The sequence below is a fragment of the Emys orbicularis genome, chromosome 14 (genome assembly GCF_028017835.1).
Source record: "Emys orbicularis isolate rEmyOrb1 chromosome 14, rEmyOrb1.hap1, whole genome shotgun sequence".
Lineage (NCBI taxonomy): Eukaryota > Metazoa > Chordata > Testudines > Emydidae > Emys > Emys orbicularis.
Window position 1 is genome coordinate 5,834,052 of NC_088696.1, and position 27,697 is coordinate 5,861,748.

The 27,697-nt window shown below is 43.4% G+C and overlaps 1 protein-coding gene across 2 annotated transcripts in view; it reads right to left on the reverse strand.

Moving 5' to 3' along the window:
- The window catches only part of BANP (BTG3 associated nuclear protein), a 261,210-nt gene extending 240,898 nt beyond the window's left edge, over positions 1 to 20,312 (reverse strand). For both annotated transcript variants that reach the window (XM_065416358.1, XM_065416359.1), the window contains exon 1: positions 20,236 to 20,312. The gene's annotated coding sequence lies outside the window, so the exon portion shown is untranslated. The remainder of the gene's footprint in view (positions 1 to 20,235) is intronic.
- Between the last annotated feature and the right edge of the window lie 7,385 nt (positions 20,313 to 27,697).

Genomic DNA, 27,697 nt, shown 5'->3' on the forward strand with positions numbered 1-27,697 from the left:
CATTCACAATCCCTTTCCTCCACAATTCCCACAGTCATATCTCTGCTCCCCACCATGCTTCCTACTCTTCTGCCACATTCAGCTTTTAAACACTGACACATATCAATACTGATTCTTTCCAGAGGTCAAGATGAATTCTGATTAGTTTTGATTTCCTCTGGCATTTGTACCTGACTTTGTCAGCCATGCAAAGAAGAAAAAAAAAAAGGAGAGTGGGAGAGGGTTGTTTCTCCAGCAATAGATCTGCTTCAAACAAACAAATAAAAAACAGTACACATGCTTACTTTGCAAATCTCTATATTACTACTGATTAGCAAAATCTCCTGGCCTAATGATCCCTTTATGAATTACAGGAGCTATTACATTAACCTCATCCATCTGTATTTTAGAAGGTGGCATTTCAAAAAATACTTGTCTTTGTAGTAATACTTAGAACATGAATGAGTCACTGAGATGATTAAACCTAAAGATATACTACATTCCTTACCTTCCTGTATCCCAAGAAAAAATTATCCTTCCAAAATTTGGGGAAATGTTCTTAGATTCTGAGAGAGAACAGTCATCATTACAGAGGAATAACAGACTATAGTACAGGGGTCGGCAACGTTTGGCACGCGGCTTGCCAGGGTAAGCACCCTAGCGGGCCGGGCCAGTTTATTTACCTGCTGACGCGGCAGGTTCGGCCAATCGCGGCCCCCACTGGCCGCGGGTCGCCGTCCCGGGCCAATGGGGGCGTCGGGAAGCCGCGGCTAGCACATCCCTCACCCGCGCCGCCTCCCACCGCCCCCATTGGCCCGGGACAGCGAACCGCAGCGAGTGGGGGCCGCGATCGGCCGAACCTGCCACGTCAGCAGGTAAATAAACTGGCCCGGCCCGCCAGGGTGCTTACCCTGGCGAGCCGCGTGCCAAACGTTGCCGATCCCTGCTATAGTATATTTTGATGACAGAAATTTTTAAATCCTCTGAAGGTTAATATATCTTCAGCTACCAAAACTTCATAAAATTAATTTCACTTCAAGTCAATTACAAGTTTAATTTAGAGACTGAACTGTGTTCACTATCCTGCATCACATTTGAAAAATCAAAAGGCAGAGAAGGGTGTTAAACAGTTCATGGTGTTCAGATAACCACTTGCTGAGACAAAGTTAACAGGTTCAAAAGTACCTGACTGCCTTCTGCCATAGAGCAATACCCCAAACTGTCATATTGCCAGATCTCATATGCAAAGGCTGCAAGAGTGCTTGCAATGGAAGACTTGTAGGCGAAAATAGAGGATGATGCAGCAAACAGTGCTAGTAAATGTGTACATGGGACATTTTCCTCCTTATCCTATATGCCTTTTATTCCTTGTCACCCAACCCCACCTCTAACCTGAGCATCTGCATCTTCCTACTGCTAGTCCCAGGCCTGCCAGTCAGCATAAAGCGTTCAATGTTTGACCTCAACCTACAATTTGAATTTTGTTTTAATTTTTCCTGGTAGGTTTGAGCAAAATCTGGATTAGTTAAGTGGGAAGAAACATCTTCTTCCACCTTTAAACAATAGGCCATTTTTATGCACAGAAAACTCGAAAACAGACGAACTTAAACATAATGCTATAGGTGGTTAGCCCTCTCTGAGGAACAGTGATTGTTTTCTGGAACTAAAGCATGCACTTGCTCCCTGATGGGAAAGTCCAAGCACCTTAAACTGAAAATAAGCATTAATTGAAGTTGTTCAAATAGCAGAGTGGATAAAAATGGACTTTTTATTTTTAATTAAATACAAGTTTCTTTTTTAAAAACAAATCTATTTGAAATTAAATTTGAAATTGACAACTTATATTAAGGCCTAAATTTATGATAATATATATTAAAATCATTTAAATTAAATGCAAAAAATAATATTAATCAGTATATGTCTGCTGCCAAGTTTTAAAGAAAGTCAAACCATTGAACTGGTGGAAGTCACTGGCTGAGCACCAACAAACTATGGTTCCAGAAGTGCTAAACCAGCTTTTGAAAGCAGTAGCCTCTTCTGCAGGTACAGAGAGAATAGCTTCTTCATTTCAGTTTATTCAGCTAGTTCAGTTCAATGACTATTGCATTCAAAGTTAAGAAGCCAATTTGGAGTTGTAAAAGCAGGAAAGCTTGTTTTCCACTTCCAATCTGTACATAAAAACTAGGTGTAAAAGGATAAAATCTTCTAGTTATAAAATCTTGAAGGACAAGGTGACCAAAAACAATTACTTCTTTTGTTTAATAAGGCCTTGTCCACACTACACAGTTTCTTCAACAAAAGCCAGCTTTTGTTGACAAAAAGAGGAGGTATACACACTAAATTTAATGCTCCTCCCACCAATGTAACTCCCCTGCTATGCCGACATAATAAAACCACCTCAAGGAGAGGTGGAGGGCTTATGTCGGTGTAGTTAGGGCAATGCATGTCTGTGTAGACACTATGTTTCTTACATCTGCTGTTGGCTGTCATTCATGTCAATTTCATGGCTCCAGCTCCTGGCTTCCGAGAAAGGCTCCTGCCCAGTCTCCGCTCCAAGCCGGGCTGTCACCCAGGCTCCTGACTTGGGCTCCCACCAAGGCTCCCCACTCCCCGCCGGAAGCACGGCAGTCGACCGGACTCGGAATGCGGATCTCCGCACTGGAGGCGAGAAGCCCTGGGCGGCAGCTGGGCTCCTGGTGGGGCTGGGTCCTGGCTCTCAGTCCCCCACACTGCCCCTCTTCAGTCGGTGGAAGCGCTCCTGGTGAGGATGCACACCACCAACAGAAGAAGGGTAGTGTGGACATCAGCCACCGCAGCAATTAATGCAATGGCTGTAAGTCAACCTAACATAGGTCGACTTCTCTTTGTAGTGTAGACATAGTCTTAATCGGTTAGTTTTAAATGCAAAACATATTTTGCTAAATTTTTTCTTAAAAATTAAAATGCTTTTTGTGCATTTTAATAGAATTTGAATTTCCATCCAAATCCAGCTTGACACAAGACACAAATAAAAAAAAATAATTAAATAATTGCTTAAATAAATGTATGTAGATATGGTGTATCCTCTTGGTTAGCAAAAGGAAGCACCAAATTTAGCATGAAGTCTATTTTTGATTGCAAATCAACATTTTAATGGTTACTGACCAATGAAAATCAATCTTATTTTAGGATCATTAAAATCAGTATTTAAATCGCTTTGATTTAAATCAATCTACCCTGTCAAATGGCTTGCAGCAACAGTTTCTCATTCCAGAAAAAGGCTAGCAGAGGAGCACCTGGAAACTTTTTATTAAGGATTGAAACATGGTAATTTGTGAACAGACAGAATTAAAGAGTGACTTTAGTTCCCACTCCCCCAAGCACAGTGAGTGCTGTGGTGCAAAGTCCCAAATGCAGGTCCATTTCTCTGTGTGCTTCCATTCAGTCTTCCTGCTGTTGTTTTTCTAATCATCATATGATGGTCCTACAAACCAATGTATGATGACCCCTGTTTTATAGTATTCCGTGAGCTGTGATTGGTGGGATGGGTGTCAATGATTTAAAGCTATATATGAATTTATATTAAAACAGGCTGAGAGATAATGGACCCAGAATGCTACTTGCTTGATCATATATGGAGATATACCTATCTCCTAGAACTGGAAGGGACCCTGAAAGGTCATCGAATCCAGCCCCCTGCCTTCACTAGCAGGACCAAGTACTGATTTTTGTCCCAGATCCCTGTGTGGTCCCCTCAAGGACTGAACTCACAACCCTGGGTTTAGCAGGCCAATGCTCAAACCACTGAGCTATCCCTCTGCTCATAACTGTACATTTTGTTTAGTTAATTCTCGAACAACAAAAAATCACTCCAAAAATCACTTGCTTCACTGAACCAAGTGAAAAAAAGTTGCACCATTTCTTTTGGTTCAGATTTTGTCTCAGTTTCTCACCTTGTGGTAGGATTACTTTGATGTATTCCACCTAGGTCTAAATTTTAAGATCATTTGGAAATCACAGTTAGTGTAGAATGGGGCTGCCCATTCACTAATGATGTTTTACGTGGATCACCATTGCATTTTAGGTGAACTTTAAGATGGTGATAGTATTGGCCTATGCAGTCCCTAAAGGGTTTGAATCTTTGGTCCATCTCTTTCTTCATGTAAAACTCTGGAAGCTGTGATTAACTGAGCTGCTCAAGATTACAGCCCCCTTGTTTAAACAAGGAGGTGGTAGTGGCAGGATGTTCTCTGTGGCAGTTCCTCAGTTCTAAAGACTCACTCTCTCCTCAGCCTCCCACCCCAACCCTAATCCCTCTGGGCTTGGCCTAATATATTCTGTATATTGTGACCTTGATGTCACACTGCAAAATTAGCCTTTTTTTCTGGGAGGTGGGGCTTTTGAATAGGATTTGAAGTGGGTGAAAAAGGAGATGTCAATCATAGCGTAGAGATGTTTTTCCATCTAATGGGTTTGGATCAATGTAGAATGACTGACTGTAAAATAACTTGAGTCTTGAATAGACAATTTTTATCGATTCAAATAAATACAATACCTAGACTGTAGGCTCCTTGAGGACCCTTACCTAATCTATGTTCTGTACAGAGCCAAGTATGTTTAACAATAAATATTAATGAAGCCAATATTTGAAGTTTTTTACCTTCCAGACTCCCATGCTTTGTTTCTTTTTCAACTTAATAGAATATTTATGTTTAAGGAAGGAGGAGGAGGGAAGAGAGGCCTGTTGATGGCAAATGTACAGAGCTGAGAACATTTTTTGGGCTTTTTTAACATTATTACTATCACTGCTGATACTCCATCTGTGAAATTGACTAGGAAGAGTGCAAACTGATGAATGGGAAAGGGGGCAAAGACAGAGAGCTGCCTGAAACCCCACAGAGAGGTAACTTGTTTTTACCTGAAAGCATTTATTCACAAATACATGGAGTTAAACGTAAAACTACAATCCCTATTTGTGATGTTTGAACTGTAAACAAGCACCAGTGTATAACAGGTACAGCTGACAAGGGTAGAACTATTTTTGTTTACATTCCATGTTTCTTTAATAACACAAATATTTATAGGTAAATGTATATGACTGCATTATCTTTTTGGGCTAAATTTCATTTAAAATACTAAAATCTGTGGGAAAACAGCTTACAGGTGTGTGGCCAACAGCCTTACTAACATACAAACATGTATCAAATAAACATAGTTTTACTTTCTAAAACTAATTTGAGGGGGTGGGGTGTGAATAGGGTGATTTAGAAACGTAGAGTTTCAATACATGAAATGTATACATCAGCTGATCATGTTTCAGTGATGGCAAAGATTGGCTGATGTTCCTGTGTGCTACTTTACTGTTGCCAGATTGCTACAATACTTTAATTGTATGTAACAGGAGGACATTTGTTCCAATTTACCACATAATCCAAAATGTGACATTTTACTTCCCCTCTGCCTGCTCCAAACCTTTAAATTACATTTGTTTTGTGTTAAACAAGAATAAATCCAATGAAGAGGAAAAAATGATCAACACAAACACACATTTTCAAATAGTTATTTTTTGTTGCAAATATGTATTTTCTTCTCCATGCACCTACTGGCCACCAGTCAACCCCTTCTTTATTTGTCCTGCATCCAGTGTGAGTACTACTGATTTAGGCCTCAGTCCTACAGACTTAAACACGTGCTTAGCCTTACGCACTGTGAGCAGTCCCGTTGAAGTCAATGGAACTACTCAGCGTATGTTAAGTTAAGCAGGTGCATAAATATTTGCTGGATCAGAGCCCAACAGTGCTCTTCGCAGGCTTTCACCTCTGTGACTTTCAAAACCTTTATAAATCCAAAGTCTGGCTCTGTGTCTAGACCAGAGTCACTCCATTAGGCAGCCAGAACTGAGTCTTCCTGCACTAGTGAATAATTCCCTAACAAAACACATTATATATCAACATAACATATTAATAAGTAAAACATAATAAAAAGCAGCCTTTTTAATAGTGTATAAGGTCAAATGCATTGTAAATACAAGAACTGCCAAGCCTCCTATGGACTTCATGCACCAACATATTGGGAATAGAAATATGAAACCTCAAAAGTATTTTAAATAGAAAGTCCAATTTTACACTGCATTGACTTGCACTGTAAACTATGAAGAGAAAAGAACGCATCTTAAAATTTCTGAACTGCTATTAGCACTTTTACCTTTCTTCTTCCCACTCCACATTATTCAAAAATGGTAAGTAAAAACAGTAATTGTTTAAACCCTATATTCTGTAACTAAACTGGACCACAACTGTTACTGTTTAATTATAAAAATACTAGGATATTACAATGTATAAGAAGAATTATAACAAGCTCTACTGCATGTGATATTAGGAAGTTCTTAGTTTCCAAACTGTAATGTACAGTAAATGCTTTTGGCCCTGTTAGGCCATACCTAACGATATTGCACAACTGACCAAGGACTAGGGGGCTTACATATGAAAGTTTATAAAGTGCTAAGGAATTTCAAAGATGATACTTTTCAGTTTCCCTATACAGAAGAAAACAAAATGTATGTTTGTAATGAGATGCCCCTGAAAGATCCTATAGGCAAAAAGCCAGGCATCATCACAATACTGGACTTTGTTCACTAAAAAAATCACTATATTTAATGCTTCACTATTGTCTTTCTGGCAACTGTGAGTGGGGCAGGAGGATAAACTTGGAGTCATTACAGCTTCATGCACAGGTGTTGGTCTGTTTATCCTTTAAGAATGAGCTACTATTGTACGCTGACATTGAGAATTCTTTCAACCTCTGTGTTGAAAAGAATCAAAAGACAGGAATGCAGGTTACAGAAACATATTACTGCAGCCAAAGCACAGAAATCTGGTCTCCGAAAGTACGTGTCGATTGGCATGAAAGTGAAGGTAAGACAAGTAGGTAACCTAAAAATATCACTTTGATAATGTGGTGCTCAGACACTGTGCTGATGGGCTACAGTGCAAATCCCAAAAATTGAGGATGACAGCAGGAAAAATGAAATAGATGCCTTAACAGCAAAGGATCTTGGAAATTTGGTCCTCCTCTGGTAAGAAGTCAGAACTTAAAAAAAATGGATTCAGTTTTAAACCCATAAAAGCTCCACAATCTGCAGAAACTCTTGTGGGAGGTGGAGTACCTGCAGCGCTGGGAGAGCTCTCTCCCAGCGCTGGCGCTGCGACCACACTCGCACTTCAAAGTGCTGCCGCGGGAGCGCTACCACGGCAGCGCTTTGGAGTTTCGAGTGTAGCCATGCCCTAAGACTGAAAATCCCCACAGCCAGTGGAGAAGCATTACCAAGCATGAAATGCTAACTAACCACAAGAGGTGTCATCTTCTCCCCAACAATAGAAGGCCTATAGATATCAGACAAGCCATTGTGGGACATTAGTAGACAAAAGACTTTGTTGATTGCTTCCCCCCAAGCCTTAGTCCCATCGTAGCCTGAATTCTGAGGGAAGGGTATAAAGATCCTTGTCAAAGAGGAATTGTTATCACTATGCTGCTTGGAATTCAGAGAGGGCAAAATTTCTAAGCATAAAAGGACCCCCAAGCTGCTTGGCTTGGATTAGTTCTAAAGGACATACGGAGCTTGCGTATTACATCAGCAACTATTACATTTTGGAGCCTAAAACTGTCTCTCATTTGTGCATGTATGTTTACCTGCTTTAACCTTGTAAATAACTGGCTTCTTTTTCTTAGGGTATGTCTACACTGGCAGAGTTACAGCACTGGCAGTTACAGCACCACTCAGAGAGCACTGAAGGGAAACTGCTGTTGTGTGTTCACACTATCAGCTGCTTGTGCAATAGCGTGTTCACACTTGCGGCACTTGCAGAGGTATTTAGAGCGGTGCACTCTGGGCAGCTATCTCATAGAGCATCTCCGTTCTGCCGCTAAGAGTTGTGGGAAGGCAGAGGGCACCGCAGGGCATGCTGGGTCCTGTCCCAATGCCCCGTGATGCATTGCTTCGCATCCCAGCAATCCCTGTGCTTCTGTCTGCATTTGGCGCCATCTTTCAACGGTTTGTGTACTGCACACTCTGCCTTTTCGGTCTGCAGGAATGGATCCCGCACTGTTGACCAATATGCTGCTCACTCTCACTAACACGTCACGAGTAGCAGTGGAGTTATTCCTTGAACTACAAAGGCAAGAGGAGTTTGATATTGATCTCGCCACGCGTACTAGCCACGACACAAGATTGCTTGTGGCATTCACGGAGGTGCTGACCACAGTGGAATGCCGCTTTTGGGCTCGGGAAACAAACACTGAGTGGTGAGATCACATCGTCATGCATGTCTGTGATGATGAGCAGGGGCTGCAGAACTTTCGGAGGAGGAAAGTCACATTCATGGGACTGTGTGGTGAGCTCGCCCCAGCCCTGTGGCGCAAGGACACGAGAATGAGAGCTGCCCTGTCGTTGGAGAAGCATGTGGTGATTGCACTGTGGAAACTGGCTACTCCAGACTGCTACCGATCGGTCGCTAACCAGTTCGGAGTGGGAAAGTCGACCGTTGGAAACAGGTTGACGGAAGTGTGCAGGGCCATTAATCACATCCTGCGCTGAAAGACCGTGACTCTTGGCAATGTGTGTGACATTATGGATGGCTTTGCACAAATGGGCTTCCCTAACTGCGGAGGGGCAATAGATGGCACGCATATTCCAATTCTGGCACCAGACCACCTAGCACATTAATCAGAAGGGGTATTTCTTAATGGTTCTCCAGGCGCTTGTGGATCACCGTGGGCGTTTCACGGACATTAACGCAGGTTGGTCCGGAAAGGTGCATGACGCAGGCATCTTTTGGAACACTGGCCTGTTCAGGAAGCTGCAAGCAGGGACTTTCTTCCCGGACTAGATCACCATAGGGGAAGTCGAAATGGCCATTGTGATCCTGGGAGACCCTGCCTACCCCTTAATGCCGTGGCTTATGAAGCCATACATGGGGAACCTTGACAGCAGCAAGGAGCGGTTGAACAACAGGTTGAGCAAGTACTGAAGGCCCGCTGGCATTGCCTATCTGGGAGGCTGGACCTGGCCGATGACAATATTCCTATGCTTATAGCTGCATGCTATATGCTCCATAATATTTGTGAAGGGAAGGGTGAAGCTTCACTCAGGGCTGGACTACTGAGGCTCAGCGCCTGGAGGCTGAATTTGAACAGCCAGAGACCAGGGCTATTAGAGGGGCACAGCGCGGGGCCATAAGGATCAGGGATGCCTTGAAGCAGCAATTTGAAGCTGAAAGCCACTAATATCTGTTCCTATGCTTGGGAGTGCAGTGCTTGTAATGCTAGGAGTCGATTGTGATCGGTGCAGACGATGCACTATGAAGGTTTAAGAAAATTGCCTGTTACTTTGCAGAGCTTTTTTCTTTCAATTAATGGAATACACATTGCTTTCAAACCAAAAAAATTCTTTTATTTAAAAAAAAAAAAAAAAAACAGAGGAGAAAGATAAACAGTGCAGCGGGTACTGTACTTCAGCAGGGCTAAACTGCAGAGGGATGGGTGTTTAATTCAGTGGGTACTGGGAGTCTGCAGGGCTGGATTGTGATGGGGCAGGAGTGGAATGCAGCGGGTACAGACTGGAGCCAGGAGGTTGATAAGAGTGAGTTGGGGGCGTCTGCGGGGCGCATGGGAAAGAGTTTTGCAACAGCGGCTGCAGGGGAGGGTGGGATCGGAGCTGTTCAGTTTACAGTGCTAGTAGCACCTGGAGCGTGTCTGCTTGGCGCTCCATAACGTTTAAGAGATGCTCCCTGGCTTCGTTCTGGCATGCCGCGTTCTCCTTTCGGTCCCTCTTCTCGCTGTCCTGCCACTCTTTCAATTCTTGTTTTTCGGCCATGGAGTGCATCATGACACCATGCAGAAAGTCCTCTTTAGTTCTTTGTGGCCGCTTTCTAATTCTACGCAGCCGTTCAGCCGGCGATACCAAGTAGGGAGGCTGGGTTCCCAAGATCATATCTGTGAAGCCAAAATGCAACATTTTACAGAAGCAGTATTGTTTGCAACACACAGAACACTCATTCAGTGAGTTAAAAAACAGCCACTATTCACATACCTGTCACTAACTGGCTGACCCCAGGCAAGCACACATGAGCCACAAGACCCCCAAAATGGTGAGTAACCACAGGGGCAAGGGAAATCAGGGTCCCTGGACCGTACTGTACACTGGACACCTGGCTCTTGGGGGAACCAGCACTGTGGGGGGGCCTTATAATCATTACCGTCCCCACATTTTCCACAGGCTGTGTTCATTATGGAAGATATCTCGCTGCTGAGGGTGAGCAGGGAATCAAGGGAGAGTCTTCTCCAAGACTGTGGCTTCCACCCTGGCCCTTATGCAGCTCGCCTGTGTGCTGTAATGCCAACCTGTGATGGCAGAGTGGCACGGGAAAGTTACCCTTAATGGGGGTAAGAAACAAAGCAGCTCTGCCAAAGAACTTGCGGCAGCAGATTGCCCAGTATCTCCATGAGAGTTTCCTGGAGATCTCTGAGGCAGATTCCCGTGAAGTGAGGGAGTCAATCAACACCCTGTTCCACCGCTCAGACTAGGCATGTGGGGGTACGCGCATCATACAGACACAAGGCTGCTTTCTGCAACCCTCCTGCCCCCAACAACTCGCTTCAGCGATTCCCAAAATCAAAGCCTCTTACCAGGGGCCTCCTCTCCTGTTTGCGCTTCGCCAAACTCCGACAGCTGTGACTGGCTAGCCTCCTCCGGGGTAGATAAGAGCTCCTGGCTGCATGCATCCCTGACCTCCGAGTCGTCCTCTGCCTCTGGGTCCCCCTCCCACTCTTCGTCCAAGATTTCCTCCTCCTGGCTTGGTCCACTCTCGACTGGCATGCAAGCTACCGAAGTATCCACAGTGGCCTTTGCAATGAAGGTGGGGTCGCCACTGAGTATTGCGTCCAGCTCTTTGTAGAATCGGCAGCTCATGGGCGCAACACCAGAGCAGCGGTTTGCCTTCCGCGCCTTGTGGCAGGCATTCCGCAGCTCCTTCACTTAGACCCTGCACTCCAGAGTGTCCCAGTCATGGCCCCTTTCTGTCATGCATCATAAAATCTGTCCGTAGGTATCATAATTCCTATGGCTGGAGCACAGCTGGAACTGGACAGCCTCCTCTCCCCAAATGCTGATGAGGTCCAGCAGCTCGGCATTGCTCCAAGAGGGGGATCGCCTGGTCCGTGGAGCAGGCATGATCACCTGGAAAGATGCGCTGAGACCACTGCACGTGTCACCAAGCAAACAGGAAGGGGACTTTCAAAATTTCCAAGGAATTTAAGGGGAGGGGCTCACAGTTGGTCAACCTGAGGGCAGGGCAGTAGAACTCAAACCGATGACCAGAGAGGCAAGAACAGCCATTGTGGGACACCACCCAGAGGCCAGTCGCAGCGCTGTAATTGACCAGGGTGTCTACACTGGCACCGTGGTGCTGTACGCCTCTTGTCAGGGTGGTTTTTTTACAGTGCTGCAACTGCACAATTTCTGCGCACTAAGTAGCTTGGCAGTGTGTACACCTCGGGAGTTACACCTCAGAAAGCTGCTTTACTGTCCAGAAACTTGCCAGTGTAGACAAGGCCATAGTTAATACATCTTTAGTTAGTATTATAGGATTGGCTACAAATATTGTACCTCAGATCTCAAACTAAAAACAACTGACCTGGGTAAGTGATTGGTCCTTTGGGACTGGAAGTAACTGTTGTGATTTTTGGTGTAAGGGACCATCTATCACAAAAACAGGCACGCAAGGGTGGCAAGATAAACCAGAGTGCCCAAGGAGACTGTGACTCCACATTAAGGCTGTTACAGTGCGTTAGGAGTTCACACTTATTACTTGGTTGGTGAAATCTAATTATAGAAACTTACAACCAGTTGGGGATTTGTGCCCTGTCCCCTGACAGTCTGCCCTGAGGTTGGCACTCATGTCAAGCTGTCTAGACTAGCTCATGAGCATATGTATCTATACCAATCTGAAGCATATCTTTGAAGTTTATGTTCATGGATATTTTTAAACCCATTTTTGATGAATGCAGAGAAGTGCAGATTGCATGGGAGGTAAAAAATTTCCACTTAGTAACATGTTTTCATTCAACTCAATGAAAATCATTGAGGTTTGTGTTCAGGGAAGGAATATCCTCAGTATAACACATACAACACAGTTGAAACTCAGTGTCATAAGATGTCTCAGGGCAGAAGGGAATCAAAAGAGATATTGTCTCACTTCTTACTATGAATACATGATATAAATTCAAATACTATTTTGGACTGCTTTCATGAAAGGTCTGGTCTCATACATTCCCAACAAAATGATGATTCAATTGTACAATTTAAAAAAAAAAAAAATTTTTTTTTTTTTTTTACTGAGGTAATAAGCGGTAACAAGACAGAAAATGATAGAACATTAATATAGTAAAGCCCAAATTCTGCATTGTTATTATGCCTTATTGTTGTAAACCAGAACATATGGCACAGAGGACTTGACTGTCCACAATACCATTTTAGGTGAATGAGAAGATATACCTAGTGAAACTTTGTTTAAACTAGTTTAATTGACACAATGTGTGTAAAAAAAATATACAACAAAGGCAGTGGTGAGTTTAAATATTTAAATTATTTTAAAAATATTTTGTACTTCTGGTGACCCTCGGTGGATCTCAAAGCACTTTACAAATATTAAGCTTCAAAACACAACGGCTATCTAAGATCGTTAAGGAATGCTAAGGGATCATTTACCCACCAATGAAAGCCAGCCATAAGCAGAGTGGAATGTAACAGCTGTTCAGCAATTCTACACAGGAAGAGTATCAGATGTAACTAATAGAAAAGCGGAAAGCAGAGTTGCCTAGCAGGTAGAGGAGACCTGGGTTCTCAGGAGAATGCCTGAGTCCAAGTCCAGATCTGGGTTCTAGTCCTGGCTCTGCCACTGGACTGCTAAGTGGCATTACACAAGTCACTTCCCCTATATGTGCCTCAGTTTCCCCATCTGTAAAATGGGGATGATACTTTGAGCACTATGGATGAAAAGTATTGTAAGAGCTCTGGCAAGATTATTAAACTTGCAGAATGAATTAGGTGGGGAAACAGTTCTCAGAGGTAACTTGGCCAGAACACCCAGGCTAACTCTCTTACTCCTTTGATTACAAATTTTATTTTGTATCTCACTGCAAAGCCAATAACAAAAAAAACCTTTTTGTTCATAACATCTTGCTGGGCCATGGGCTTGGTATAAATTCAGAATGAAGACTGCCCCCTACTGAATAACCAATACCATTTCTTGCAGCACCTCACAGCTTTCCTAAGTACTGTGATAGCGGAGTGAAATTAACAAGGCCGATGAGTTTCACTACCGCTAAAGACAGCTAGGAAGAAAGAAAAGTAGTAAAGACCTCTCCCACAGTATAGCCAAGACAGCATGAACCCACAACTGTCAAAATGGTGTGGGAAAAGAGAAAGTTCAATCTTGCTTCCAGCAGGAGAGAGAGTTTTCTGTATATGAAAGATAGGTATTTGCAAGCAGGATCTAGGGACAGCACCCTTCTCAGCAGGGGTAGTTTAGTTGCAACTAGGTTTCTCACAATCTCATTGTTCCTGTACCTGTATGCTTTGTTCCTATTGCTAAACAAATAATATAAAATACCTAAGGTGGTGTATAGGTTGTATGACATCTGTTTGTTGCCTTTCCTTGTTTTTGATATTTTGAACAAAGCATCCCTATTTAATATTTTATTTTGTACTAGATTGGAATGCATTTGTACTAGTGTCTATGAAGAGGTTTTAGAGAAACTGCCACATTCTTCATTATCTTCAGATGTAATTTCAGATTTCCACTACATACGTTTCAGTACAACAAAGTAAGGATTTTGACACGAAATCTCTATATTTTAGCATTTACAATATACAGCTTAATAAACACAGTGACAAGTTGAGTCCAATATTAAACTAAACAAACAGTATTTCTGTCTGGTTCAAATGAATGCAGTTACCTAATTATAAAAGTTTAACCACCCTCTTTTATGGAAAACCCACAAGAAAGGACTCTAAAGATGGATTCTTCCTTGCAGAGCTCCTCAACTATATCCTGGGGGGAGAGGGTTCAGGTCAGGGTTTGACTCAATGCAAAAGGCTGCACAGTCTGCCCCCACAGCTCCCAGTGGCCACGGTTTGCCGTTCCTGGCCAGTGGGAGCAGCTGTAAGCGGTGCAGGCCGCAGGGACGTGCTGGCTGCCGCTTCCGGCAACTCCCATTGGCCAGGAATGGCGAACCTCGGCCACTGGGAGCTGCGGGCAGCTGTGCCTGCAGACAGTCAATATAAACAAATTGTCTCACCGCTCACCAGTGGATTACTCTGACAGGCCACATGCAGTACACGGGTTGCCCACCACTGGGGTAGATGGATAAGATTCTGAGAGAATGATTTAGACCAAAGGGGGGAGGGATAGCTCAGTGGTTTGAGCATTGGTCTGCTAAACCCAGGGTTGTGAGCTCAATCCTTGAGGGGGCCACTTAGGGATCTGGGGCAAAATCAGTACTTGGTCCTGCTAGTGAAGGCAGGGGGCTGGACTTGACGACCTTTTGGGGTCCCTTCCACGTCTATGACATAGGTATGTCTCCATAAAGGCTCTCACCACTTTGCCTTAGAAATCTAAAGCTAACACCAAATAAGTTAAAAATGTTGCAGGAGAAAATTCTACCTTGGTTCACAGATCAATAAATATTGCTTATTAGTACCTGGAAAATGTTATTAGAATCTGTTACAAAACAGTATATGTTGTTTCAATAGTTCAGTAGTTTTAAGTTCTGGTTAAAAAAAGGTACTTCTAATGTTTTATAGGAAGTTTAGTGGGGAAAAGGTTTATCAAAATTGCCCATGACATTTTTGTGGGGGGGGTTCCCCCAACAAAAGAACTCCCCTCAAAAAAAAAATTCAGTTTTTCATCAAACAAAAAATATCAAAAAATGAATCATTCCGCAAAAATATTTTTGACAAAATGATCAGTTCTACTCAAGATCACTTGTGAAAACTTTAAAGCAGGTAAGGAAAACCATTCAAAGAAAGTTCTATTCTCTACCTTTCCATCTCTGTTTAGGTCTACTAAATTCAGCTCTTCTTTCACTGCCAGCTTACAACAGTGGCCAGAAACGCCTTTGTTAATCTTTGGCTGATCAAAAGCTTAAGCCTTTTCCTGCATCACCAAGGTTATATACATGCCTGTGTTTATTCTAGGATGGAGAACTATAACAATACCTTCCTGAGCTAACTATGAAGACCATTGGGAAACTTTAGTTAGCGAAGAAAACAGCTGCAGCAAGATGAATTCTGCAGTAAGTTTCAGTTACCTTCCTGGTAAAATTAGAAGTGATAACTCACAAAGTCCTATGTATAGAGCCTACGGCACAGCTGCTTCAATGGTCAGCATCCCTCTGACCCACTAGACCAACTATATTTGTCCAGCTGTTTTATAAGGGTAAGGCTGAAGGGAGCAGCAGGCAGTGTTTTCAGTGAAAGACCTTAGCCACCATCAAGGAATAAGACGTATACATGGATCTGGCTTAATTCAGGAAGCTTTGTAAGATGCAACACTTAATTCAGGCTTTTCACTGCCAGACACAGTACTGCAAAGTTTCAGCTTGCATGCTAAGTTTTCCTTTCTCTGTCTAGTAAAGCTGCTTTGTTATGGTGTCATGGAGGTTTCTGCCTGGAGAAATGTTGTTCATATCAGGCAAAAAGCATGCAATTAGTAATAAATACTGACTCAAGTTGCCTTATTTTTCTCAGGAAATTAGCCTTTAATAAAAATGACTTTTTTTTTATTTATTTTTTACAAATCTGTAGAGACTTCAGATTTGGATACACTTGCATCTAGCTGAGAGGTGAGGGAAATATGTGTGTAATACGTTTTATTCTTATGCAATTCGTCTCAATCAGAATGCTTCACAACGAGAAAGAGCAATGTTACTTTATGTTCTCTTTCTAGCACGTATTATTAAATTTCTATATTAAAGCAGTCTTCTGACCTAGCATTTTAGAAAAAGTAAACATTCTAATACAAGCTTCCAATCAAGCTAATTTAGAAAAAGTATGGTAGTGAACCTGTATAATGTACTGTAAAACAAGTCAGTTGGTTAATTCCATTTATTGAGGCCCTTCCTTATTCCCAAAAAGAACTGTTTTAAGATGTTTACTTCCCACACTAGATTTCTACAAAAAGGAAGTAGTTTAATTGTTTATTCAGGGCATCAAGTTTTAGGAAACTGATGTAACTATCACACTGAGCTTTTAGATACAGGGAGAATACTAATATTGTTCAAATTCTTGCTGAGTATACATAATTCAAAATAATTAAATTGAAGAACAATCTATAATCATAAGGAGAACACTGACTCTCAAAGTTCTTCCTTTGAATTTTACTTCATGTTCCTAGCACAATCCTGGTTTGCTTATACCACTTTGTAAGTCTTCCCAGAAAACATGATAGCTACAGCCTTTAAACCTATGAAAGTTTATGTACTTTCAAAAGTTACTCACTGATCTTTAGAAGACAAATGCAATGAGTGAGTTTATGCAATAGATCCAGTCCTAATTTTTATTATTTCTACAAATCCCCACCCGGAACATAAAGAAGTATTTGATTTTTAATTGTAAAATAATTAAGCTCTAATTTACAGTAAGAGAACAAAAGTAAATTAAGTTCAAAATTCCAACAGATCCTTAAATGACTGTTTTGCAGAAAGGTATTAGAGGGCTCTGTCCAGTGGATTATTTTATTTGTCGAAACAGTCTCATTTATAGGTCAGAATACAAATGTACTTAAAATAAGGAAATTTTAAATTATTGCGCATTCTGACTAGCGCCTTAATATATGTTCTGCAACACAACAACAGAGCAAATTAAGGATTTAGACGTAGCTTAACAAAATCTTAAACTATGATGAGACAGGCCCTGCACTTGATTTCAAATAAATTGTTTATTTCCTTTTTCACACAAATTAAGAATATGAAAATATGGATTTTTTTTAAAACTAAAATATAAATAAAAAATAAGTAATTTCAATAATTAAAAACCGCAACTAAGTACCAAATCCCAGGCCAAGAAAAATTACACCCATGAAGAAAAGATTTTATTGGAAATGAGTTTAGTATGCATAGCATAACTGCATTCAACAACAAAAATGTGTGGCTGGTAGGTTTGCATATATTCCTGCTTCAATGACTGCATTGGTTGGCCTGTTAGATTCATTGCACAAAAAATATTCTGCAGACTTTTAGAATAGTGTTATTTTTGTATGTGCTTCTATGTATGCAGACAAGTTCCCATCTCTTCTAATTAAAAACAAATGGCTGACTTTATTGTGAGAAGTATCCTTATGTATACATTTCTTACAAGAACGTCAGAAATTCCAACTCAAGCAATGCCTCATTAAAAAATATTAAGAGCATGGAAGTTCTGATAAAAAGATGAGAATGTACATGGTCTGTGAATTCATCTCATTTTTTTCCTATGAAAATAAGGGGTAAAGAGAACCTACAATATGCCTATGTAAGTCATTGCAAATTTGGTTAATGTGGGTTGAACCTGCACTGCCCTCATTGTAAAATCAGGATCTTAATCAGGACAAACTTGAATACTCTTTTATGGTATGAAGATATATCATATATTTAACCTTTCCTTAGCTAATCAATGGAAAACAGTATAAAACATATCTTGTGCACCACAGAAAAGTCTGATTTTTGTCCAGGGAACATAAGTAAGGCTCAGATTTTGTCATGGTTAATTTTAGTAAAAGTCATGGGCAATAACCAAAAATCCACGGAAGCTGTGACCTGTCTGTGACTTTTGCTACTGTGGCTCCATGATTTCCCCTGCCACCGTGGTGGCTGGGAGCTATGGGGTTCCCCTTCTGCCCAGGGCAGCTAGAAGCTGGGAAGAGGGGACGCACCCCTCCACCCATGGTGTCTGGGATCTGCAGGGTGACCATATTTCCCAAAGAGAAAACGGGACATGCCCAGCCACTCGCCCAAGGCACAGCCCTTCGCGTCGCACAAGGCTGTCGCCCATCCCTGGAGCCCTGAGGAGGGCCCCCTTAGGAGTCTGTCACCTGTTGCTGGAACCTTGCAGGGGGCCCCCTATCACCTGTCGCTGGAACCCTGCCAGGGCCCCACTGGCTACCAGCTCGAGTCCCACAGCCCCTGGGCCTGAAGCAGAGAATGTCACCGAGGTCTCGGATTCCGATTCGTGACTTCCCTGACATAAACGTGGCCTTAAACATAAGCAATGGACTATTTCAAAAAAATTATTTAGCAGAACATGCACCGGCTGAATCCTTAACATCAAACATAACATCAGACACCAGAATTAATGTCCATTGGATCAGTGCGATACTATTAGGCATTAAACATTAATAGTATTTTAAAGAGCCTTACAATTTTAGGCCTGTATTGCAGCCACCTGATGAATTAAACTTGACAGGATCATAAAGATTTTAAAATCTGTACGTTACCATAAATTAGATTTTGGGACCAAGCCACATCCACAAAATGTGCTCAACACTTTCTGAAACAGGCAGGATGTTCACATCTATGAAAACTGGATTCAATCTTTAACTGCCCTAACAATTTATCAAGTTCTGCTACCTGTCATCTTCCAATGTCTTATTGCAAACTGAGTTATTAGGCTAAAATACAGTTTACATTACTTACTGAAGTTTATTACAGTGTTTCAGAATCAATTCGAATTTTTAGTTGTTAGATTTTATACAACATTCATTTAACATGTATTTAAATAAGTTAATTTATTGGTTGTTTTATTCAGAGAAAATATTAAAGGGACACAACTTAAGTTCTAGTGTTCAAAAGATAAAGTTTCAAGTACCACTCCTGTCCCTGCATATTTTGATGGTTTTACAGCCACATTTTAAGTGTTTTTCTCTCTGTGTATGTTGTGTGAAAGACCTACAAAAGAGGAGAAACTATAATTAAACTGAAACTAACTATACAGAAAGGAAGGTTAGACATAAAGTAAACTAACTGGAGAAGTAGCAAAAACAAAAAAAATGCTCTAAACTTTCCCTTACATTAATATGAAGTGTTATCAGTGAAAACAGTAGGCAAACAATTTCCAGAAAATGAGATTTTTTTAAGTTCATAATACCCCTTTAAATTTGTGCTTCTGTTAAAAAATAAAACAAAACTCTTATCTTGGGAATACTAAAAATAAACGGGTATACAAACTATATAGCCCCCTAGCAGAATTGACTATATTTGGTTGTAAGTTTAGTACTTTTCACCATATAAGGAGAAAAAAAAACTTTAAAAACATCTTAATATTCCAAAGACAAGAGGAAGAAAATGTCTGATGGCTAAGTGCAGACTGATTCAGAAAATATCAACTCACATGGGAAAGGAAGGGAAGGGGAAGGTCATCCACCACTTCCAACTGCATGAAGAACATGCCCAGCTACATAATTTTTGCAATCGAGTGTTTGTATGTGCAAGCCCAAACTCCTTTCCATTACAGAATTCCACAAGTGACACATGGGGTGGGAAAAGGGAGTAAACACCCCCTCTAGTTTTATTCACAATCCATTATGGGGGTAGAATGTGCACCTGGAGAAATAGGCATCCCTTCTAAAAACTCCCTCGCAATGCAGTGTATGTGCTACATTGGGAGGGTGGGGGTGGAATTACATCTGCCTCACACCAGCCCTCTCAGGAAGAGCATCACAAAACCGTGGGTGGGAATAGCTCCCCCATTATAGTGCTACTCATGGGGGAAGGAGAAATGTAGGGTACTCCCCGCTCCTCAATGCTAGCCTTGCAACCCAATGGGCATGGGGGGGGCTGAGCCCCACCCCTCCCAGTAGGACTACGGGGGGACAGCACTGGGGTAGGCAGAGAACTGCCCCTCCCCCACAGTACGGCGAGGGGCCTAGTGCCGGGGGAGGGGGAGTCAAAGCGGAGACACCCCCCCCTGCCAGAGCCCCGGTCGTGGGGGGAGCAGCCCCCCGGGGAGACCCCACCACAGTGCCGGGGTCAGCAGGCCCATGGGGGAGGGGCGGAGACTCGCCAGCACCCGCAGACCGTAGGGGCGGGGGCAGAGCCCCCCCCCGGCTCGGCCCCTCCCTGAGCCTCTCGCTCGCGGCCCGGTTGCCTGGCCGACGCTGTGAGGAGCGGGGAAGCCGTGCTGGGCCCCGGCCCTCGGGCCCCAGAGAGGCTGGCCCGAGCCATCCGGCCGCGGGAAGCCGCGGTTACCGTGTGTGGTGGCGAATTCTCGTGGTGTTTGTCGAGCGGCTGCGATAATGGCGTCCTTCCTCGCGAGAGATCTCCGCGTCCTCACTGCGCAGGCGCCGCCGCGCCGCTACCGCTCCCGCCCTCCCCGAGAGGCTGCGCAGCCGCCCAGAGAAGCCTCCTTGCAACCGCCCTTAACCGCCGCACGGCCAATGTCGACTACAACTCCCAGAAGACAACGCGCGCAGCCTGGTGGCCGGCGCTCCCGTGGGGCAGGCTGGGATGTGTAGTACCATAGCATGCAGCCGTACCTGCTGGGAGTTGTAGTCCACAGGAGACCTGGCTCTTCTGTGAAAGCCGGGGCGCGTAGTTAGCCCCATTTCATGCCAGTTAGATGCCACCCTTGGGTGACTACATCCCCATGTCCCCCAGAGGGATGGATTTTTGGCGTCCATGAAATCTCATCTCCTTGAGCTGGGGCATCATGATATCATGACATGACATGACATCATTGTGCAGCATTATGATGTTTTCACACACTGGCACCACATGCAGCACTCTCGCACTGAGTTGTGGAGTAAGGAGATTTTCCCATGACTTCATCACAGGGCTTGGTGAAGTTTAATGCATAACCACCAATGTTGAGTACAGTGGGGCTTCTGTATCTGGTAAGGTCACCAGCTGTCCCAATTTTATAGGGGCAGTCCCGATTTTTGCGTCTTTTTCTTATATAGGCTCCTATTATCTCCCATCCCCTGTCCTGGTTTTTCACATTTGCTGTCTGGTCACCCTAGTGTCTGGTTATTGCTGAAAACCGGGACTGTACCCATTTTTCTGTTCCTGGTCTGGTATCGCTGGGGTTTTGCAAAACCCAGTGTTGTGTCTTGTGTTTTTAAACCCCTCCAGATTTGTCAGTTCAAGGAGCCACTTGACTGAGCTTGTACAATTGGCAGCAGGCTGGCTAACTGCATGAGAACTACAGGTCCTCCACCATCAAGCCTGTCACATATTGACACATTGCCTTCTACCACTCCCTTTCCAAGTCTCCCTAGAAGTCTACCCATGCCCAAATGGTGGATTGTGAGTCAACTGCAGATCCTAATGTGTGTTCAAAGGAAACTCCAACATTTTCATCCCTGTGGGCAGGCTAATGGATCTTGCAGCACTTGTGATGCTTCAAAAAAAACAACAAATGGCAGCATTTAGCAAGGTTCAACATATTGCTGAAAGACAGGCTGCCAGTTGGAATTGGCAAAAATAACACACTGGGCTTGGGTTTCCGTTGCTCCATTCCTGTGTTTGGAGCATGAATTGGGGATCAGGCAAAGGTGGCTTTAATCTACCTTTGTGTTTCTCATATTCTCAAACTGTTGAGGGCCCTGGTGGGCTCTGGCATAAGCCAGAGAAGCAGCAGGACTGTTCTCATTTAAGCTCTGGTTTAAAAAAAAAAAAAAGTCCCTTTAGGAGTTATCCATCAGCCCTGGAGAGTAAGAATGCAATGTGCTCCAGTCACCAGTATTTCCTCCATTTGCTGCATCTGGTATCTCCCTGCACCAGGGACTGGGGATGCAGAGGAAAGTATATGGCCATTGCAGCAGCTCACTGCTGGCTGGGGAACACCCACATGGGGAGTGTTACCCAGGGGATGTTTTCACCTGCTCCACCAAAGTACCAGGGTGCAGCAAAGAACTGGCCCCAGGGAGTGCACTCCATCCTCAGCTCTGTGGTTCAGCAGTACACTGCCTCTTTGCAACAATAGTAAATAGAGTGATAATAAGAGATCTGGGGTTAGCAGCACTCTGTATGCTACTGTGGCAGAGAGACCTGGGACAATTATGCATGGGAGCAGGTCTGTTGAAGTGCTGCACCTTTCTACCAGGCTATTTCTGCTCAGTTCCTCCAGGATCCCTGTGCTGCTTCAGCACGGGGATCCTGGAGGAACTGAGCAGAAATAGCCTGGTAGAGGAGGCTGGAGGAACTGAGCAGAAATAGCCTGGTAGAAAGGTGCAGCACTTCAACAGACCTTCTCCCATGCATAATTGTGCATTCTGCACCTTAGAGACAGCAACAGGCAAGAAAAACTGTGAGGCATCATTGGGGATAGTCATGGGGAGAAAGAAGGAAGCAAGCAAGCTGGGGGATCCTAGAAGAGTTGCTCCAAAGAGCAGAGATGACAGCAGCTGGCATCATGCAGAGCCCAGTCGCAACATTTGCTGCCCCAAAAGTAGCACCAGTGCACCACGAGTACCAAGGTGTGATTGGAGCTGATGCTCATGTGACAGGCCTAGTGGTGGGTGAAGGTAAAGAATTGATAAGATCACTGCCTTGAAGAGAAGTGTCTGGTACCAGGGTGTAGGGCTGAGATTATGTTCTGCATTTATTTAACATCTTCTTCTAAAGTAACCGTATAGCACATAAGCATGTCTAATATAAAATAGTTGTGCATGAGAAGAGCCTTGAAGCTAACAGCTAGACTCTGAATTAGGTGTATTTGTGCAGCACCCTCATACACCTTCCTGTTAGTTTTCTCCTCCCTTGGCATATCAGTTCCACACGTTTTGCACAGCCGCTGAATCCCAAATCCGTACAAGTTACAGTACTTTACCCCGACACCCATCTTACTACCTATTTCTACCACCATTTATGTCATCGTTGAATTTGGCTCCAAAGCTACCAAATGAGTTACAGTAGCTTGCTGCATTTGGCTGAATGTGGCTCTGTTGTCCCGTGCATTGGGTTTGTAAGAAATATCTAGGACCTCTTATTATTGAAAACAAAATGTGGCCACTAGGTGGTAGTATAAAAGTATATTAACTCCATTAAGGGTTTTTCGCTCAGTTTATTGGGAAGCGTTATTTTAGATTTTTATAATCATCAGTGCCAATTTGCTTTTTCTTATGAAAGCTTTAGCTAAGACAGTCATACAGTAATCTCCATCTCACTCTTGCCATCTCAGCCCGCACATCTCTCCCTGTTGATAGATAGTGACACATGGAAGAGGTAACTGATCCTCCCACTTCCTCCATGCAATGGGTGGGGGGAGGGAATCCACCTTGGAGACCTCCTCTGCGCTCAGATCAACAGGGCCTGATCTGGATCTCAGTTTTTAACTTGGGTCAAATTCCCATAGACTTCAACAGGAGTGAAAAATGAGTGAGAATTTCAGAATATTAATTGTATTCTTTATTTATATAGTTCCAAATGTGTCTTACCAGAAGGTGCTTTGTTATTCCCACTCAGATAACAATACCTGATTTGTTATTTGAACTCAAAAGGCCAAAATTTGGCCCACATTTTTTTTTTGCAACATATAGATATATATACTCTAACTTTTATCTACAGTGCTATTAAAAATCATTTGCTCACAGATGACATCTGTTTTATTTCCCCCTTGTTTTAGCTTTCATTTGAGAAGAATTTCCTGGGGAAATTGCTACTCTCACATCTCCAGTATGGATCACCATGTTTGGCACCAGTTGGTATCTCATTCATCACTTTCCCTTTCTTGCTCTTAGAAAAATCACAAGGCCTAGCATACCATCAGAGGTAAAAAATTAACTCTCTGTGCACACAGTTTTGCAACTGTAACAGCACCAGAAGAACAAAGGTTGCCAAAGAGACAGATGTATTCTTCCAGGGCATTTGTTTAAACAAGTGACAGGCATTCACAATTTGAACTCATTGGTATTTGTGGGCAGATGAAAACCAAACATAGGAGGAAAAGAGAAGAGGTGATCAGAGAATATGAGCAGCTGCAGAACATTAGCTACAGTATCTCTTTAGGGATGTTTTCTTGAACCATGCATAAAATCTGTGGTCAGGAACTTGCAGTTAAGATCACCAATGGCTTCTGAATATGACCTATATTTGGAGACTTTTGTTTGAGTTTACTTTATTAAGTTTCTGGATAATAAACCTTACACCCAGGAGGAAGCGCACACATGGCCCTAGGCATATTGTGCTGTTGCAATACATTGAACTGACATACGATGCATGTTAAAAGAAAAGCTGTTCAATCAAAATTTCACAAAATACATAATATGCCTTTTTGAAACAGAGCACTGTAATGATATAATCTTATGACTGCTAATGAGATTTGTAAGCCTTGTCTATTAATTCACATCTGTTTGATCTGAAACATCCATGCTATTGAAATCCTGGATTCCCATAGTCATATCTGTCAGTGCACCTCAATCCCAACCTGCAGCGTCTCCTGCAATTTCAATACTGCTTCCACAGCTCTGCTAAATGTATTTCACTCTCAGACTACACTATAAAGTTAAGCTGATGTAAATCGCCTTGCGTTGACCTATTTGCTCATGTGTCTAAGCTCAAATATGTCTCAGTGACGCAATAGAACTGCCTCTCCAATCGCATGGAGCCACGGTTGACCAACTGAGGTCAATGCAATGCGAGTGTAGATACTGCATGACCTACGTGGACCCTGTCAGTCCTTCAGCAGCTGTCCCACAATGCCCCATTCCCTGTAACACTGGTCATTATTTTAAACTCCACTGCCCAGGGATCACAGAGAATGGAGGCCATCCCTCTCCCCCTTTAAGACACCTCACATGTTTTTGAAATGCCTTTTCCTGATTGCCCACCTTGGTGAGCACACTTAGCAGCTCTCCTTTGTAGTGTGCAACTGCCCAACCGACATGCAGGCTCCTTGCACTAGACACGCTCCTGCCTGGAGTAGACAAGAGATATTGGATCTCCTGGGCCTGTGGGCAGAAGGGGCTGTGCAAGCTATGGGACACCGAAAAATGCTGCAAGGGTTTGTGGAATTTAAAAAAAAAAGGGCATGAAAATTATGGGATTTGGGTGGTATTATGGGATGGAGAAAGTTGCATGCTGGGAACTTGATCGCTGGCTCTCAGAGGTGCCTGGCAAGTGATTTCTATTCCACAACACATTATGAAAAGTTCCCAAAGAGCATTGCACCAGATGGCAGCTTGTGTCACACTGGAATATCTGCCCGTGGTGCATCTCACTTTGCAACAACACAAGCACTCCTGGTGAGTATGAGCAGCACTAATGCAAGCGGCCAAATATCCATGCGCATGAGCGATGTACAAGCTTTGGTAGCTGTACGCTACCATAACTTGTATTGACCAAAGTTTGGAGTGTAGACATGGCCTTACCCTAAGCAGCAATTGAGTCTCATAGGCCTCAATCCTGCAAACATGCACATGCATAACTGTTTTCCCATGAGTAGCCCCCTTGATTTCAGGTACCAGAGAAATGTAAAAAAAATGGTGGGTGCTTAGCACTCACCGGCAGCCGCCCATCAGCACCTCCTCCTCCCCACAGCGCTTCCCACCCGCCATGGATGAGCTGTTCCACGGTGTGCAGGAAGCACTGGGTATGCAGTGGGGAAGGGGGAGGAGCAAGGTGGGGTGCGCTCGGGGGGAGGGGGCAGGAAGAGGCAGGGCAGGGGCGGGGTGGGAAGAGGTGGAGTGGGGACAGGAAGAGGCAGGATGGGGTGGGGTTTGGAGAAGGGGTGGCATGTGTGCGGGGCCTGGAAGAGCACCCCCCAGCACACTAGGTCAGCGTCTATGCCTATGAGCAAAGCTTAACAAAACTGGGCATGTTTAGCCTTGAGAAAAGAAGACTGCGGGGGGACCTGATAGTCTCCAAATACGTTAAGGGCTGTTATGCAAAGGCCAGGAATCAATTGTTCTCATGTCCACTGAAGACAGGACAAGAAGTAATGGGCTTAATCAGCAGCAAGGGAGATGTAGGTTAGATATTAGGAAAAACATTTTAACTGTAAGAATAGTTTAATTCTGGAATAGGCTTCCAACGGAGGTTGTGAAATCTCCATCATTGGAGATTTTAAGAACAAGTGGGACAAACCCCTGCCAGAGGTGATCTAGGTTTACTTGGTCCTGCCTCAGCGCAAGGGACTGGACTTGATGACTGCTCAAGGTCACCTACCAGCCCGACATTTCTATGATCCTAAGATCTAAAATTTACCCAGCAAGTTTGAGCAGCCATTGCTTCTTTTCTTCTGAGAATTGTTTTAAGTGTCTATTTCATTCACTTAAACTGTCTTTCTAACAGTAAAATACTGTGCCCTTAAAATAACTGCTCACGAGTAGCTATTCCCTAAAATGCTGAGTTTGACTCAACAATGTCTTGAGCATGAAGGGAACACAGGGGAATCAGATCCCATGTTAATGAGAACACTGCTAACATATGCAGCTGTTCTATTCTACATATATATCATATATCACCATGGGGTCTGAGGGACTGCCAGTCATGCATTAAGCAATGTGAACAACATCTGTCATGTGTTGTTTGTTCTTCCATCCTCTTGCCAGTGGGGAAGAATCATGTGCAGTGGAGTTTAGGTATGGATTTATTTGCTTTTAGAGATAAATGTTAGAGAAGGCAATGTTAAAGAAAAGGCATTTGGAGCAGAAGATGGCAAGGATTGTGGTGATCAGTTCCTGAGAGGGTTCGTTCCAGTCTGGGATGGCCCATGGGCCCTGGAGAAAGTTCTGTCTCTTGCACACACCAGTTGTACTGTTATTAAGGAAAGTTTCACTGTGATAGAGCAGTGATCTTAATCCCAGAGTTTTAGATGGTCTTTTAGGTGTCCTGGGTCCAGGCCATGGAGTACCTTGAAGATAAGAATTGAGACCCTGAGCTTGATTCAGAATTCTATGGGAAGTTAGTATAGGGAGGACATGAGTCATGAGGTTACTTTTACCTGACAATAGAGGTGAGGCCAAAGAAGGAAATACTAAGCTCTTCGGATGCACCTGGTCTCCACCAGCTTTTTACCCTGCTTACTTACAAAGAAACTGGTATGCTGAAGGCTTGAGACTTCAGTGCAGAAGACTAAGGGCTTGTCTATGCTGCCCCACAGTTTGGACTGCAGGGTTGTGAACAGCAATGCGCTCCAAAGTGCTGCCTGTAATTCCCCCGCGTGGATGCTGCAGCCCGAACTAAAAGGTTGTTAGTTCACGTTAACGTAGTTCTCTTCAAATAGGACTACATCAATCCGATCTAGAAGCAGCGTCCACATGGGCGAGTTACAATGCAGCACTTTGGGGCACACTTCTATTCACACCCCCGGAGTCTGAACTGTGGGGCAGTGTAGACATAACCTAAGCATCATAGTTACCCTTTCTTGTGCCAGCATCTAGCTTCCATTCCTGCTTGTTTTGGAGTGCAACATCTTTGTGCTCACAACTGCATACCAAGCCGGATCAAGGCCTGAGAGAAACAGCTGTGAACGATGAAATTTATATAATACTTTGCCAGCTTTCTGTAGGAAAGTTGAAGACTCAGGATGACTTTAATAGGACTAATTCAGTCTATAAAAATGATGGCAGATCACGTGCTCCCCCAGAGTTGCAGCTTGGCTTATACTGAGCATGTTCACAAGGACTAAGCATGCTCAGTAACATCTACTGAAGCCATTGCCCACACTCTGCCCCCACATTATTGGCAGGTACAGGTCCTCTCTGCATTG